Source organism: Physeter macrocephalus, chromosome 7 (assembly GCF_002837175.3).
Source record: "Physeter macrocephalus isolate SW-GA chromosome 7, ASM283717v5, whole genome shotgun sequence".
Lineage (NCBI taxonomy): Eukaryota > Metazoa > Chordata > Mammalia > Artiodactyla > Physeteridae > Physeter > Physeter macrocephalus.
In genome coordinates, this window is record NC_041220.1 from 19,634,764 (window position 1) to 19,653,676 (window position 18,913).

The window sequence follows — 18,913 nt, forward strand, 5'->3', positions numbered from 1 at the left end:
AGTTTTTTAAGGGACCTCCATAGTGTTCTGTATCAATTTACATTCCCACCAACAGTGCAAGAGGGTTCCCTTTTCTCCACACTCTCTCCAGCATTTATTGTTTGTAGATTTTTTGATGATGGTCATTCTGACCGGTGTGACATGATAGCTCATTGTAGTTTTGATTTGCATTTCTCTAATGATTAATGATTTTGAGCATTCTTTCATGTATTTGTTGGCAATCTGTATATCTTCTTTGGAAAAATGTCTATTTAGGTCTTCTGCCCATTTTTAGATTGGGTTGTTTGTGTTTTTGATATTGAGCTGTATGAGCTTCTTGTAAATTTTAGAGATTAATCCTTTGTCAGTTGCCTCATTTGCAAATATTTTCTCCCATTCTGCAGGTTGTCTTTTCGTCTTGTTTATGGTTTCCTTTGCTGTGTAACAGTTTTTAAGTTTAATTAGGTCCCATTTGTTAAGTTTTGCTTTTGTTTTCTTTGCTTTAGGAGACAGATCCAAAAAAGTATTGCTACAAATTATGTAAAAAAGTGTTCTGCTTATGTTTTCTTCTAGAAGTTTTGTGTTTTCTCATCTTAAATTTAGCTCTGTAATCCATTTTGAGTTTATTTTTGTATATGATGTTAGAGAATATTCTAATTTCATTCTTTCACATGTAGCTGTCCAGTTTTCCCAGCACCACTTATTGAAGAGACTGTCTTTTCTCCATTGTATAGTCTTGCCTCCTTTTTAGTAGATTAATTGACCATAGGTGTATGGGCTTTCTATCCTGTTCCACTGATCTATATTTCAGTTTTTGTATCAGTACAATACTGTTTTGATAACTATAGCTTTTTAGTATAGTCTGAAGTCAGGGAGTGTGATTCATCCACTTCTGTTCTTCTTTCTCAATATTTGGCTATTCAGGGCCTTTTGTGTTTCCATACAAATTTTTTAAGTATTTGTTCTAGTTCTTTGAAAAATGCCCTTGATATTTTGATAGGGATTGCATTGACCATTCTTACTATACCTATTTTTCTCTATTGCTGTTTATCTCATTCACCTGTCCCCACAACCCTATCTCCTTTCTCCTCTCTCTCTCTCACCTTTTCGATAGTGAACATGGATCTTTCAAGGTCACTGCCTTTCCTTTCTCAAACTTTAGAATTTAACTTGAGTTTAAACTCTGAGACATAGATCTTTAGGATTCTCTATGTATAGTGTCATGTCATCTGCAAACAGTGACAGGTTTACTTCTTCGTTTCCAGTTTCAATTCCTTTATTTCTTCTTCTTCTCTGATTGCTGTGGCTAAAACTTCCAAAACTATGTTGAATAATAGTGGTGAGAGTGGGCAACCTTGTCTTGTTCCTGATCTTAGTGGAAATGGTTTCAGTTTTTCACTATCGAGGATAATGTTGGCTGTGGGTTTGTCATATATGGCCTTTATTATGTTGAGGAAAGTTCCCTCTATACCTACTTTCTGGAGGGTTTTTATCATAAATGCATGTTGAATTTTGGTGAAAGCTTTCTCTGCATCTATTGAGATGATCATATGGTTTTTCTCCTTCGATTTGTTAATATGGTATATCACATTGATTGATTTGCATATATTGAAGAATTAAATGTTTGATAGAATTTGCCTGTGAAACCATCTGGTCCTGGGCTTTTGTTTGTTGGAAGATTTTTAATCACAGTTTCTATTTCAGTGCTTGTGATTGGTCTGTTCATATTTTCTATATCTTCCTGGTTCAGTCTTGGAAGTTTGTCCATTTCTAAGAATTTGTCCCTTTCTTCCAGGTTGTCCTTTTTTTTTTTTTTTCTTTTTTTGCAGTACGCGGGCCTCTCACTGTTTTGGCCTCTACCGTAGCGGAGCACAGGCTCCGGATGCGCAGGCTCAGCAGCCATGGCTCACGAGCCCAGCCGTTCTGCGGCACGTGGGAACTTCCCGGACTGGGTCACGAACCTGTGTCCCCTGCATTGGCAGGCGGACTCTCAACCACTGCGCCACCAGGGAAGCCCCAGGTTGTCCATTTTATTGGCATATAGTTGCTTGTAGTAATCTCTCATGATCCTTTGTATTTCTGCAGTGTCATTTCTCCTTTTTCATTTCTAATTCTATTGATTTGATTCTTCTCCCTTTTTTTCTTGATGAGTCTGGCTAATGGTTTATCAATTTTGTTTATCTTCTCAAAGAATCAGCTTTTAGTTTTATTGATCTTTGCTATAGTTTCCTTCATTTCTTTTTCATTTATTTCTGAGCTGATCTTTATGATTTCTTTCCTTCTGCTAACTTTGGGGGTTTTTTGTTCTTGTTTCTCTAATTGCTTTAGGTGTAAGGTTAGGTTGTTTATTTGAGACGTTTCTTGTTTCTTAAGTTAGGATTGTATTGCTATAAACTTCCCCCTTAGAACTGCTTTTGCTGAATCCCATAGGTTTTGGGTCATCGTGTTTTCATTGTCATTTGTTTCTAGGTATTTTTTTATTTTCTCTTTGATTTCTTCAGTGATCTCTTGGTTATTAAGTAGTGTATTGTTTAGCCTCCTGTAGTACTACTTTTAAATTCATTAATATCTCCTTTCACTCTATTTCTTTAGTTTCTTTAGGTTTATTGTTGTCCTAATGTCTTGAGCTGAATGTTTTTAATATAGTTACATTCAGTCATTCCCATTTATTAGCATTAGTTTTTTTGTTTGTTTATTTGTGTTTTGGCTGCACTGAGCAGCTTGTGGGATCTTAGTTCCCGAACCAGGGATTGCACCTGGCCCCTAGGCAGAGAAAGCATGTAGTTCTAACCACTGGACCACCAGGGAATTCCCAAGCATAAGTTTTTAAGGTGGGATTTATACCTGGAATGTAATGATGGTTCAATAAAAGAAAATCAATCAATGTAATATACTGCATTAACAAAATTAAGGACAAAGATCACACTATTAGTTCAATCAATGCAGAAAAAGCATTTAATGAAATTCAACACCCCTTCATGATAAAAACACTCAACAAACGAGGAATTCAAGGAAACTACCTCAACGTAATAGAAGCCATATGTGAAAAGCCCACAGTTAACATCATATTCAACAAGAGAAAGATTGAAAGCTTTTCCTCCAAGATCACGAACAAGACAAAGATGCCCATTCTCACTACTTCTATTCAACATAGTCCTGGAAATTCTAACCAGAGCAATCAGACAAGAAAAGGGGGAAAAAAGCATACAAATTGGAAAAGAATAAGGGGAAGAATATAATTTAAATGATCTATTTGCGGATGACATGATCTTATATGTAAAAAGCCATGAAGATTACACACACACAAAATTCCCTTTAGAACTAGGAAACAAATTCAGCAAAGTTGAAGATTCAAAATCAACACTTAAAAATCCATTGCATTCTGATGCATTAACAACGACCAATTCAAAAAGAAAATTAAGGAAAAAAATCCCACTTACTATAGTGTCAAAAAGGATAAAATACTTAGGAAAAAACTTAACCAAGAAGGTGAAAAACTTATACACTGAAAGCTACAAAACAATGCTAAGAGAAATTGAAGAAGAAATGAATAAATGGAAAGACATCCCACACTCATAGATTGAAAGACAATAATGTTAAACTGCCCATACTACCCAAAGAGATCAACAGATTCAGTGAAATCTCTAACAAAATTTCAATGACACTTCTTGCAGAAATAGAAAAAAAATTCTAAAATTCATATGGAATCTCAAGGGACCCTGAATAACCAAAACAATCTTAAAAAACAAAAACAAACAAAAAAACCAAAAAACAAGGCAGGAAGCCTCACACTCCCTGACTTCAAAACATACTACAAAGCAACAGTAATTAAGATAATGTAATACTGGCATGAAGACAGACATGTAGACCAATATAACAGAATAGACAGTCCAGAAATAAACCCTTGCATATATGGCCAAATGATTTTCAATAGAGATGCCGAGACTATACAATGGGGAAATGACAGTCTTTTCAACAAATGGTGTTGGGAAAACTGGATATCCATATGCAAAAGAATAAAGTTACCTTACACTTTATATAAAATTAACTCAAATTTGATTACAGACCTAAATGTAAGACCTAAAACTATTAAACTCCTAGAAGAAAACACAGGGGAAAAACTTGAGGACATTGGATTGGGCATTGATTGCTTGGTTATGACACCCAAAACACAGGCAACAAAATTAAAGATAAATGGGACTCCATCAAAATTTAGAACTCCATGTCAAAAGAAACCACATAGTGAAAAGGCATTCTATGGAATGGGAGAAAATATTTGCAAATCATATATTTGATAAGGGATTAATATCTAGAATACATAAGGAACTTCTATAACTCAGTGACAGAAAACAAATTTTGAAATGAGCAAAGGACTTGAATAGACATTTCTCCAAATAAGATATACAAATGGCAAATAAGCACATGAAAAAATGTTCAACATCACTAATCATTAGAGAAATGCAATCTTTTGATTGCATGATCACAATGAGATATCACTTCACTGCCATCAGGATGGCCACTATCAGAAGAACAGAAAATAAGTTTTGGTGAGATATGGAGAAGTTGGAATGCTTACACTTTGTTTGTGGGAATGTAAAGTGTTATGGCCATTATGGAAAACAATATAGGGATTCCTCAAAAAATGAAAAATAGAATTTACATATGAGTCACTAATCCCACTTCTGGGCATATATCCAAAAGAAATGAAAGCAGGATTTCACACCCATGTGCACACAGCATATGTGCACACCCATGTTCATCACAGCATTATTCAAAATAGCCCAGAGGTGGAAGCAATCCAAATGTCCAACAGATGAATGATAAAATGTAGTATATATGTACAATGGAATATTATGCAGCCTAAAAAGGAGAGAAATTTTGTCACATGCTATAACTTGCATGAAATTGAGGACATTATGCTAAGTGAAGTAACCAGTCACAAAAGGACAATACTGTAGTATTTAAAGTAGTCAAAATAATAGAGTAGAAAGATGGTTACCAGGGACTGGTGGGAAGGAGGAAGGGAAATTTATGTTTAATGAGTATAGAGTTTCAGTGTTGCATGATGAATACGTTCCAGAGATCTGTTCCCCAACAATGTGAATATACTTAGCACTACTGAACTCTGCACTTAAAAACAGTTGAGATCGTAAATTCAGTGTTATGTGTTTATCATAATAAAGAAAACCTAAATTGGAAAATATATGACTTGAACAGCACAGTTAACAAGCTTCATAAAATTAGTGTTCCATCATTTTTAGTTCTCTACAAAGAGTCTGTGTAAAATTATTTATTTGCTTTTGATATGTCTCACAGATATGCCCATAAAACATTTGGTCCTAGATTCTAAAATACTAAATCAAGTTACTTAGAATTATAAAATTCTTTGGAATATTAAATATTTTTGAGTTATTTTTTGGTAATTTTAATTTTTATAACAGTCACTTCACATATACTTTCAAATGTATTGACACAAAGTAGTTTATAATATTCATTTGTTTACAATTTAATGCCTCCATTATTCATTTCTATATTGTCTTCTCTCTCTCCCTCTTAAAATTTTCTTGTTTAAAAACACTATTTTGTTAGTCTTTTCAGAGTCAGTTTTTGCCTTGAGCCTCTTTACTGTATGTTTGTTTTACTTTTACTGCTGATTTTATCTATATTATTTCCTGCTTTCAACTTTGACTTTATTTTGCTGTTCTTTTTTTTTAACTTGTTGAATTAAATGCACAGCTCAATAATGCTAGTCTTTCTTCTTTTTCTAACATAAGCAATGGGCTAGAAATTTTCCTCTAAATTGCTTTAGCTACATTTCACAAGTTTTTATACATATTGTTTCATTAAATTTACTTCTAAATATTTTCTCATTTTTGTTTTCTTCTGCAACCCACAAGTTGTTTTGATGAGACTTTTCAAAAAAATTCCCAAACATATGTTTTTAAAACTTGTTATTTTTTAAATGATTTATAATATAATTGCATTGTGGTCAAATAACATGATATGTAAAAATGACCAATCCTTTGATTTTCTTTGTGGGTAGCTTTGAGGCTTAGCATATGGTCAGTTTCATGAATGTTCCATATGACTTGAAAATAATGTGAATTTTAAACTTGTTGGACACACAGGTATAGATATATCCATTAAACCAAGCTTGTTAACTGTGCTGTTTAAATTTGATATATCCTATCTAATTTTTCCCTTTGTGCTTGATTTACCAATTAAAAATTTCCAGCTATTATGCTAGATGATGTAGTTCTGTGGTCTTTGTAATTTTGTCCACTTTGTTTCATGTATTTTGAAATAATGTGTAAATATAGTTTAGAATTTCATAATTAAGTCATAACCAACTTTATCTCCAACGCTGCTTTTACAGTTCTAGGTTGTAAGCCTTTCCTCCTGTTCCACAAGTTTATTTTCTATTTTTATTGTTATCAGAGAAGTTGCTTTATTATTTCTACTTTTGAAATTATTTTCCTTTGTGATTTCATATATACTTTTTTGTAATTTTTTTTTTTTTTTTTTTTTTTTTTTTTTTTTTTGGGGTATGGGGGCCTCTCCCTGTTGGGGCCCCTCCCGTTGCGGGGGCGCAGGCTCAGCGGCCATGGCTCACGGGCCCAGCCGCTCCGCGGCATGTGGGATCCTCCCAGGCCGGGGCGCGAACCCGGCTCCCCTGCATCGGCAGGTGGACGCGCAACCACTGCGCCACCAGGGAAGCCCCATATATACTTTTTTGAACATTCTTTATACAGTGGAAAACTGCCTTCAACCTATAGAACTGGATATAAATCAATGATATCTGTCTTGTTAATTATAGCATTTACATCTCCAATAGATTTATCCTTTGCCCACTTGAGCTGTCATGCGTTGGGAATCAAGAATTAAAGTCTCCTTATACAATGCATTTCTTATTATTTCATGTAATTCTCAAAGTTTTTTCTCAATGAATTTGAATATTATGCAATTTGGTGCATAGGTATTCATAACTATCAGATGTTCACTAAGGATTGCATTCTTGAACACTACAACATGACTTTCTTTTCCTTCCTTCATTGTAATGTGTTGAACCTTCCCCAATGTTAAAATTGTTACTTCTGTCTTCTTTTTCTTTTATTATTAGCCTGATATGCCTTTCTCTATTCTTTTATTTACAACATTGCTGAGCAAATTTACTTAAATACAGCATATATTCAGGTTTTGAGTTTTTAAAAATCTGAGTGATTTTAGACTATATCTGCTGATAGGACAGAGAGATATGGTCTTGTGTGGTTATTGTGTTTTATGTTAGCATTGTTTTTATTGCTTTTTTCAATGTTTCACTAAAGGACCTCTGATTTCCATACTTTGATAACTGTCAATTCTGATAATTTAGGAAGTTTGAATATTTATAATCTTATCTAATCATACTTAGAATCCTTAAAGCAGAGCCTGAAACAAATACTTACACATTACTCCTTTTTGGGGAGCAGGCAATGTCAAAAAGGAAGAGTGAGAAACAAAGAAAATGAGACAAGAAATGAAGGTCTGTCAATATGAGAAAGTATTATCAAGTTAGCTGCTGCTTGGTTTCAAACCAGTTGGTTGCTCAACCCTAAGGGGTAGGATAAATGGGATAACATTCACATTTTACAAATGAGGACCGTGAGACTTACAAGGATTGAATAACTTGCCCAGAGTCACACAACTATCACATGGCAGTGGGGAGATTTAAGCCAACTCTTTGCACTAACTGTATAATCTCTTGACTCTGTCACTAGTTCTCTTCTTCCTGTTTAAGTGCCTACTATATGTGTCTGGCAAGAAGCTAGGAAACCAGAGATAAACATCTTTATGCTAACTGAGATCAAAGTTTAATGAGCACTGTAGGACACTGCTGTCATTAATTCTAACCCCTACCATTTTTTTAACTTATTTACTCATTTTTTACAACAGTTGTCTGTAGTGTTCTTGGTGCTCTACGGACAATTCTTTCCTTCTAACTATATCATCTCAGTGATGCTTTCCATCTACAAAGTGAAATAATACATTACTTTACCTTGTGATTGTAATTGGTGGATTTCATAATTGTTCATTCACCTCCTAAAATATTCCTAAAAGGAGTCTTTAGAATTGCTTCCTTTTTTCCTTTTAGCTTTTCCAATTCCGAGTACTTTCAAATGCTCCAAGGTGGAAACACTCTGATCTCTGGAGAATCAGTCTGAAGAATGTCCTTTCCCTTAAATATAAACTTGCTTTATAAAGACCATGGGTTTTTAAAGAAAAAAAATGAGAGAGCAGCCAAGATGGAGGAGTAAAAAGACTCTAAGTTCACCTCCTCTTATGAGCAGACCAAAATCAAAACTATCTGCAGAGCAATCATTGATGAAAAAGACTGGAACCTACCAGAAAAAATATTCTACAACTAAAGACATAAAGAAGGAACCACAACAAGATGGGTAAGAGGGGCAGTCTTGCAATATAATCAAATCCCATACCCTGCCAGGTGGGTGACCCACAAACTGGAGAATAATTATACTGCAGAGTTTCTCCCACAGGAGTGAGAGTTTTGAGCCCCACATCAGGCTCCCCAGCCTGGGGGTCCAGCACTGGGAAGACTGAGCATTTGGCTTAGAAGGCCAGCAGGGCTTAATTTCAAGAGCCCCACAGGACTGGGAGAAATAGAGACTTCACTCTTAAAGGGGACACACAAAATCTCATACACACCGGTACCCAGGGCAAAAGCAGTAATTTGAGAGGAGCCTGGGCCAGACCTCCCTGCTGGTTTTGGAGAGTCTCCTGGAGAGGTGGGGGTGGCTGCAGCTCACCCTGGGGACACAGACACTGGTGGTGGACATACTGGGGAATATTCAGCCTGGTGAACACTGCTGCTGTTGGTGGCTAACATCTTGGGTCATTGGCACCAGCACCTAGACCCACCCAACAGCCTATAGATTCCAGTGCTGAGATGCCTCAGGCAAAACAACAAACTGGGTGGGGACACAGACCCACCTATCAGCAAATAGGCTGCCTAAAGAATTAAGAGCCCACAGTCTCCTCTGGGCTCATCCCTAGACACTGCCCAGCCCCGCAGAGGGCCAAGACACAGTTCCACCCAACAGTGGACAGGCACCAGCCCCTCCCACCAGGAAGCCTGCATAAGCCTCTAGACCAGCCTTACCCAAAGGGGGCAGGCACCAGAAGCAAGAAAACTACCATCTTGCAATGCAGGCGAGAACCTACCCTGGAACCAGCTGGGACTTGGCCCTGCCCACTAGCAGGCCAACAAAACCTTCAGGGCACCCCAGATGCCATACCCACCTGTGTCAAGAACTGACTCCCCCACCCCCTCAATGATCTGGAACAAGCTCTGGGATCCCTGGGCCCTGCAGCCAGATTCCAGGAACTCGCTCTGCCAGCCAGTAGACTGGCACTAACTCCAGGATCTGACTTCACCTGCCGTGTGTGGGCAATAGCCCCAGAGTCTTTGGGTCCCTGACTCCGCCCACCAGTGAGCCAGCACTAGCCCCAGGGTCCCTAGGATTCTGCAACAAGCCACCTTGTGACCAGTCCCTGCTAAACAACAGCATCTGCACAAGGTAGGGCCTGGTAACCAACCAGACTAAGGGCCAACTAAGCCTATGAAACCACGCACATAGTCAGCCCCCCACAACAGAAGGACACATGCTGCCCTCTTAGGGGGAATCCCTAGAACATATAGCTTGGGTGATGAGAGGGGAGTCCACTGCAGGGATGCCTAGGATACCTCCTACAGAGGACTATTTTTCCAAGGTCAAGAAATGTAACTAACCTACCACATACATAAAAATACAAATAGCAACTAAGACAAAATAAGGCAACAATAAAGTACCATATGATCCAACAATCCCACTCCTGGGCATATTTTCAGAAAAGATGAAAACTCTAATTCGAAAAGATACATGCACACCAGTGTTTATTTCAGCACTATTTACAATAGCCAAGATATGGAAGCAACCTAAATGTCCATCGACAAATGAACGGGTAAAGAAGATGTGGTAAATACACAATGGAATGTTCTTCAGCCATAAAAAAGAATGAAATAATGTCATCTGCAGCAACATTGATGGATGTAGAGATTATCATACTAAGTCAAACAAATCAGACAGAAAGACAAATATCGTGATATCACTTATATGCAGAATCTAAAAAAATGATACAAATGAACTTATTTACAAACATAAACAGACTCACAGACACAAAAAACAAACATATGGTTACCAAAGGGCAAAGGTAGGGAGTGGGACAAATTAGGAATTTGGGCTTAACCGATACTAATCACCTATAATGGAAAATAATCTGAAAAAGAATATATATACATATATTTCATATTTATATAGTACGTATATAAATGAACCACTTTGTTGTACACCCAAAACATTGTAAATCAACTATACTTCAATAAAAATAAAATTTTTTTAAAAAATTAAAAAAGAATGAAATAAGAGAAAATCCTATAACTTCAGCAGACATATCTCCTTTTGATGCATTTAAGTACTAAAAATTCCCTAACTCTACTATGTTCCAATACAAGTGACTTTACTATTACTTAAGATTTTAAATAAGGTTCCTCAAATAAACTAAAACAGGTTGAGAGAAAAAAACACATTAAAATAATAAAAAAGATTACAATTATTTTTAAAAATGTTAAATGCCTTAGAAATTAGTCATTTCCAATTGTAATCTTCACCTTCTTCTCATTTACAGCCCAAATTAAAAATGGACTTGGAGTGGATAGAATTGTATCCAACCAAAAGATACATTCAAGTCCTAGTATCTGGTAACTGTGGATGTGAACTTATTTGAAAATAGTCTTTGCAGATATAATCAAGTTAAAATGAAGTCACATTGGATAATGGTGAACCCTAATCCAATCACTGGTATCCTTAAAAGGACACAGATACAAGCACGAAATACAGAGGGTAGAAGTACATGTGACAACTAAGCAAAGATTGGAGTCATGCAATTGCAAGCCAAGGAACTCCAGGGACTGATGGCAACCACCAAAAGCTAGAAGAGGCTAGGAAGAAATATTCCCTAGCCTTCTGAGGGAGCATGATCCTACCAACACATTGATTCTGGACTTCTAGTCTCCAGAACTGTAAGAGAGTAAAAAAACAAGCAATACTGGAGAGGGCGTGGGGAAAAGGGAACCCTGCCACGCTGATGGTGGGAATGTAAATTGCTAACAGCCACCCTGGAGGACAGTATGGAGTTTCCTTTAAAATCTAAAAACTAGTGCTACAGAGGATACGGCAATTCCACTCGTGGGTGTATATCTTGGGAAAACAACAGATCGACAAGACACGGGCACCCCAACGTATAGTGCAGCCCTGTTTGCAAGAGTCTCAACTTGGAAGCAACCTAATTGTCCTTGGAAGGAAAAAATGGATAAAGAAGATGTGGAACATGTGTACAATGGAATATTACTCAGCCGTGAAAAGAAGGAAATAAGGCCATTTGCAGCAACTCTGATGGACCTAGATATGATCATACTAAGTGACATAAGTGAGACAGAGAAAGAAATATCATATCACTTATAGATGGAATCTAAAAATTGATACAAATAACTTCCAAAACAGAAACAGACTCACAGATGTAGAAAACAGCTACCAAAGGGGAAAGGTGAGCGGCGGGGGGGAGGCATAAACCAGGATGTTTAAATTAGCATGCAAACCCTTACAGAGAGAGAACATGTCATCAGTAAGGACCTACTGTGCAGCACATAGAACTAGACTCAATACACTGTGATAACCAAAAAAGAATGTATAGATGTCTCTGTGTAAGTGAATCAATTTGCTGCACACCAGAAAGAAACACAACATTGAAAATCAGCTCTGCTCCATTATAAAAATAAAGTTAAATTACAAACGAAAACCCAGAACAAACAGAGAGAGAAATTGTTACTAAATACATTCAGGGATGGTGACCCAACCTGGTGTCACATCATCTGGATCCAGAGCTGGCTTGGGTCACAAGGCTGGACTGTCATGGGACTGAGGGAGCTGGTGAGGATGTGCCAGCAGCAATTGCAGCCCCATTGGAGTTGTACTGCCTGATCCCCACTCCATGGGCCCAAAATCCCCAGGTGCAGGGGAGCTGACCTACAGCCAAAACATGCCTGGGACACCCAAAGGATGATGGAACCTCTGGGCGGGAAGATGTTTGAAAAGTCACCTCATCTCCACACCTCCTGGTGGTGGAGTTCCCCGCTCCAGCCTCTTTCCTTAGAGTCTCCCCACCTGGGGAAGTCAGCACACTCAACAGCCGGTTTTGCCCGGCTTGGAATTTTACGGGGGATGAAGGGGAAGGAGGTGAAAGAATGAGACACAAGCCCTAGGGTGTTTGGACAGACACATGCCACTCTAATTTCCAATCAGGAAGAGGACTTTCCCAAAGGCTCAGGTTGCCCCAGTAGCCAGAGTGGGGCTTGAAGCAATCCTGCAGCCTTGGGGTCCTTCCCGAAACAACAACTTGAAAACCAGTGGTCAGGGGCACTGTAATTCACAAGGCCTGCAGGGTTGTGAATGACACCGGTCCTCGAAAAATGTCTTGGGGTAAGTAATCGAAAAGGATTTGAAAACAAGGCAGAACTGCAGGAACCAGATTTCAAGAGGTAGATTTGACTCACGGTTTTAAAAACAAAAAGCACGTGAAAAGCTGCTCAACATCGCCAATGATTGGCGTGGCTAAAAAGTGCGTTCGGGGTTTTCCATAAAATATGCACTTTTAGAGTCGCTGGTGGGTCGACTCTAAGAAAAAGCCTGGAGGTGTGAACCCCAACACAAGCAGATGTGGAGACCAGGTGACTTTTTAAATCTCTTCCAGCCCAGAGGGTTCACCGTCCTTTGGGTGTCTGAGCCATGTTTTAGCTGTAGGGGGGCTTGCCTGGACCTGGAAGTTTTGGATCCATGCAGTGGGTCAGGCAGTACAGTTCCAGGGGCGCCTCATTTGCTGGCACTACCTCCCCAGGTCTCTCAGCCCCATGACAGTGCAGCCTTGGGACCCAAGCCACCTCTGGCTCCAGGGATGTGATGCCAGTTTGGGTCACTTCACCTGAAGCTATTTCAAAACCATTTCTCTCTCTTTCTTTTTTATAATTTAATTTTGATGGTATAATGGAGTATAGCTGACTTACAATGTGTGTTCCTCTTTTGAGTACAGCAGCTGGAATCACTTATACAAAGACATCTGTATATTCTTTTTAGGATTCTTACATATTCTGATACATCCTTTTTCGGTTATTAGAATTTGATGAGTCGACTTCACTGTGCTATCAGTAGATCCTTATTGATTATCTATTTTCTCTATATAAGAATATGTATACTAATTTAAACCTCCTAACTTATGCCTTCCCCCTGCCACTTTCCCTTTGGTAGCCATGACTTTGTTTTCTAAGTCTTTGACTCTCTTTCTGTTTTGTAAGTTAGTTCAGTTGTATCAATTTTTAGATTCTACCTAAAAGTGATATCATATGATATCACTTCTTCTCTGTCTTACTTCCTTGAGTAAGTATGATCCTATCTAGGTCCATCCGAGTTGCTGCAACTGGCCTTATTTGATTCATTTCAAGGCTGAGTAATATTCCGTTGTACATAAGTACCACATCTTTATCCATTTTTTCCATCCAAGGACATTTAGGTTGCTTCCAAGTCGAGGCTCTTGTAAGCAGGGCCGCGTTAAACCTTGTGGTGCCTGTGTCTTGTTGATTTATGGTTTTCCAAGATATACACCCAGGAGTGGAAGTGCCATATGCTCTGTAGCTCTACTTTTTAGATTTTTAAGGAAACTCCATACTGTTCTCCAGAGTGGCTGAAAGCAATTTACATTCCCACCATCAGCGGACCAGGGATCTCCTCTCTCCATGCCCTCTCCAGCATTTCTTGTTTTCAGACACTGTGATGATGGCCATTCTGACTGGTGGGAGGTGATACCTCTTTGAAGTGTTGATTTGCATTTCCCGCATATTTGGTTGGCCAAAGGGTGCGTTCGGTTTTTCCATAACATATTATGACACAGAGGCACAGACTCAGAAGGTCAACTTATGGCTACCAAAAAGAAAGGTGGGGGGAGGCCAAAATTAGGTGATTTTAATTCGCATCCATACCCTTATGTAGAGAAAATAGATAATCAATAAGGACCTACCGTAGGGCACAGGGAACTCGACTCAACACACTATAATTTCGTAAATGGAAAAAGAATCCAAAAAAGAATATATAGATGTCTCTGTATAAGTGACTCCAGCTGCTATACAACAAAAAGAAACACAACATTGTAAATCAGCTATACTCCATTATAGATTAACAATTAATTAATTTTAAAAAAAACAGAGAGAAAGGGTTACTAAACTGGTTCAGGCGCATGACCCAACATGGCCTCACATCCCTGGAGCCAGAGCTGGCTTGGGTTCCAAGGCTGCATTGTCACGGGGCTGAGCGAGCTGGGGAGGTAGAGCCAGCAAGTGGGACCCCCTTGGATTGTACTGCCTGGTCCCGACTAAATGGGTCCAAAATCTCCAGGTCTAGGGGAGCACCCCCCCTACAGCTAAAATATGCCTTGGACACCGAAATGATGGTGGACCTCTGGGCTGGAAGAGGTCTGGTCTCCTCATTTTCTGGCGTAGGGCTTCCAACCTATATCCTTAAATTTTTAGATTTACCCCATCAGCGGAAGACAGCACCCTCAAGGTGGATCTGCGTGTCTTGGAATTGGACCAATTGGATCTGCATGACGGGAACTAGGGGAGAAGGAATGAGACCCAAGCCCTTGGGTGTGTGGACAGGCACATGCCACTCTAAGTTCCGATCGCTGATAGGACCTGGAATCTTTTCAACAAAGGTGTATGTATATTCTTTTTTGGATTCTTACATATTCTTATATATCCTTTTTCGGTTATTAGAATCTGTTGAGTCGAGTTCACTGTGTTATACTGTAGGTCCTTATTGATTATCTATTTTCTCTACATAAGAATATGTATGCTAATTTAAACCTTAGCATATTTATGCCTCCTCCACACCCCACTTTCCCTTTGGTAGTCATAACTTTGTTTTCTAAATCTTTGACTCTCTTTCTGTTTTGTAAGTTAGTTCATTTGTATCAATTTTTAGATCCAATGTAAGTGATATCATTTGAAATTTATCTTTCCTTGTGTGACTTATGAAATTTTGTGTGATGGTATTAGGTCTATCTGAGGTGCTGCAAATTGCCTTATTTCATGGTTAAGTAATATTCCATTGTACATATGTACAACATCTTCTTTATCCATTCATCCTTTGATGGACACTTTCCTTGTTCCCTAGTCTAGGCTCTTGGAAATAGTGCTACAGCAAATGATGGGGGGCATGTGTCTTGTCGATTTCTTTTTTTTTTTTTTTTTTCCGGATTTACACCCAGGTTGGAATTGCCAGATCCTCTGGTAGCTCTATTTTTCAATTTTCAAGGAACCTCATAATTTCTTTAGTGTGGCAGTTAGGCAGTTACATTCTCAGCAGCAGTGTGCCAGGGTTCCCTCTTCTGCACATCCTTTTTAGCATTTCTTCCTTTAGACTTTGTGCTGATGTTTGTTCTGACTCAAAGGTCATACCTCGTTGTGGTGTTTTTTGCATTTCCATAGAATTTGCGATGTTGAGCAGCTTTTGGTGGGCTTTTTTTTTTTTTTAAATAAAAAACACTGTGAGCGAAATTTACATCTTGATATCTGCTTCCCGAATTTCTGCCCTGTTTTGAAGTCATTTTCGATAACTAAGCCCAAGACACAGGTGTCACTTACAGCCTTGAGGGCCTTGGGAATACGCAGTGCTCCTAAGCACTGGTTTTCAAGTTGTTGTTTCGTGAAACCGCCACAAGGTGGCAGGATTTCTTCAAGCCCCACTCCGGTAATTGGGGCGACCTGAGCCTTAGGGAAAGTCCTGCTCCTGATTGGAAATTAGAGTGAAATGTGCCTGTCCAAACACCCAAGGACTTGTGTCTCATTCCTTCTCCCCCCTTACCCTTCATCCCCTGGACGGATCGCAAGGCTTGCAAAACCGCCTGTTGAGTGTGCTGTCTTCTGGAGGTGGGGAGACTCTAAGGAAAGAGGTTGGAAGTGGGAACCACACCACCAGGTGAGTGGAGATGAGGTGACTTTTCAAACCTCTTCCAGCCCAGAGGGTCCACCATACTTTGGGTGTCCGAGGCATGTTTTAGCTGTAGCGGGCCTTGCCTGGATCTGGAGATTGTGGCCCCATGCAGTGGGGAGCAGGCAGTACAAGTCCAAGGGGGCTGCATTTGCTGGAACATCCTCCCTGGCACCCCCAGCTCCACAACAGTCCAGCCTTTTGGACCCAAAACAGCTCTAGCTCTAGGGATGTGGCACCAGCTTGGGTCACCATCCCTGAATAAATTTCGTAACCCTTCCTGTTTCTTTTTCTAATTTAATTTTAATGATATAATGGAGTATAGCTGTATATATGTATATGTAACTATGTATATGGAGTATATGTATATGTATACATATGTATATGTGTAATTATATAATGGCGTATAGCTGATGTACAATGTTGTGTTTCTTTTTGGTGTACAACAATTTGATTCACTTATACAAAGGCGTCTATATATTCTTTTTCGGATTCTTACATATTTTTATATATTCTTTTTTGGTTATTACAATGTGTTACGTCAAGTTCCGTGTGCTACAGAGTAGGTCTTATTGATTATCTGTTTTCTCTATATAAGGGTATGTGTGCTTATTCAACTGCCTAATTGATGCCTCACCCACACCTTTCCTTTTGGTAGCCGTAAGTTTCTTTGCTAAGTCTGTGACTGTTTCTGATTTGTAAATTAGTTCATTTGTATCAATTTTTAGATTCCACCTATAAATGATATTATATGATTTTTCTTTCTCTGTCTGATTTATGTCACTTAGTATGATCGTATCTAGGTCCATCGGAGTTGTTGCAACTGGCCTTGCTTCATTCATTTCATGGCTAATATTCTATTGTATATATGTACCACATCTTCTTTATCCATTCATCCTTTGATGGACAATTTTGATGCTTAAAAGTCTAGGCTCTTGTAAACAGTGAGACGGTGACCGCTGGGGGTGCATGTGTCTTGTCGATTTATAGCTTTCCCCGTATATAAAACCAGGAGTCGAATTGCAGGATCCTCTGGTAGCTCTATTTTTAGATTCTTAAGGAACCTCCGTAGGTTTCTTCAGAGTGGCTGTTAGCAATCTACATTCCCAGCAAGCGCGTAGCAGGGCTCCCTTTTCTCCACGCCCTCTCCTGCATTTCTTCTTTTGAGACTTTGTGATGATGGCCATTCTGAATGGTGAGAGGTGATACCTCGTTGGTGTGTTTTTTGCGTTTCCCTCTAATTTGGGATCTTGAGCAGCTTTTCATAGACTTTTTTATTTTTCTTTAAAACAGAACACAACACTGAGTGAAATTTACCCCATGAAAGCTGGTTCCTGAAATTCTGCCTGTTTCAAGTCATTTTTGATTACTAACCCCAAGACGCAGGTGTCGTTTACAGCCTCCAGGGCCTTTTGATTGCGCAGTGCCCCCAAGCACCAGTTTTCAAGTTGTTGTTTGGGGAAACGGCCACAAGGGGGCAGGATTTCTTCATGCCCCACTCTGGTTATTGGGGCCACCTGAGCCTTAGGGGAAATCCTCTTCCTGATTGGAAATGAGAGTGAAATGTGACTGTCCAAACACCGAAGAGCTTGTGTCTCCTTCCTTCTCCCCCCTAACCCATCATGCCCCAGACGAATTCCAAGCCTTGCAAAACTGCCTTTTGAGGGTGATGTCTTCTGCAGGTGGGGCAACTCTCAGGAATAGAGGCCAGAGCTGGGAACCCCACTACCAGGAGTTGTATCTTTTCAGATCTCTTCCAGCCCAGAGGTCCACCATCCTTTGAGTGTCCGAGGTATGTTTTAGCTGGTGGGGGGGCCGCCTGACCTGGAGATTTTGGACCCATGTAGTGGGACCAGGCAGTACAAGTCCAAGGGGGCTTCAATTGCTGGCATATTCTCCCCGGCTCGCTCAGCCCCGCGACAGTGCAGCCTTGGGACCCAAGCCAGCTCTGGCTCCAAGGATGTATCGCCAAGTTGGGTCACTGCACCGCAAGCCATTTAGTAACCATCTCTCTCTCTCTCTTTTTTTTTTTTTGCAATTTAATTGTATAATGCAGTAAAGCTGATTTACAGCGTTGTGTGTCTTTTTGGTGTCGAGCAACTTGAATCACTTATACAGAGACGTCTATATATTCTTTTTCGGATTCTTTTTCCATTGTGGTTATTACAGTGTGTTGAGTCGAGTTCCCTGTGCTCTACACTAGGTCCTTATTGATTATCTATTTTCTCTATATAAGGGTATGGATACTAATTTAAACCTCCTAATTTATGCCTCCCCCCACCTTTCCCTTTGGTCCCATAAGTTTATTTTCTAAGCCTGTGACTCTGTTTCTGTGTTGCAAGTTAGTTCATTTGTATCAATTTTTAGATTCCACCTATAAGTGATATCATATGACATATCTTCCTCTGTATGACTTGTGTCAGTTCGTACGATCGTATCTAGGTCCCTGCGAGTTGCAGCAAATGGCCTTATTTCATTCATTTCATGGTTGAGTAATTTTCCTTTGTATATATGTACAACGTCTTCTTTACGCATTCATCCTTCAGTGGACACTTTCGTTGCTTCCAAGTCTTCGCTCTTGGTAACAGCGCTACAGTGAACGTTGGGGTGCATGGGTCTTGTCGATTTAGGATTTTTCCTGGATATACACCCAGGAGTGGAATTGCCGGATCCTCCAGTAGCTCTATTTTTAGATTTTTACGGAACCTCCATACTGTTCCACAGGGGCTGTTAGCAATTTACATCCCCTCCAGCAGTGGAGCAGGGATCCTTTTTCTCCACGCGCTCTCCATCACTGCTTGTCT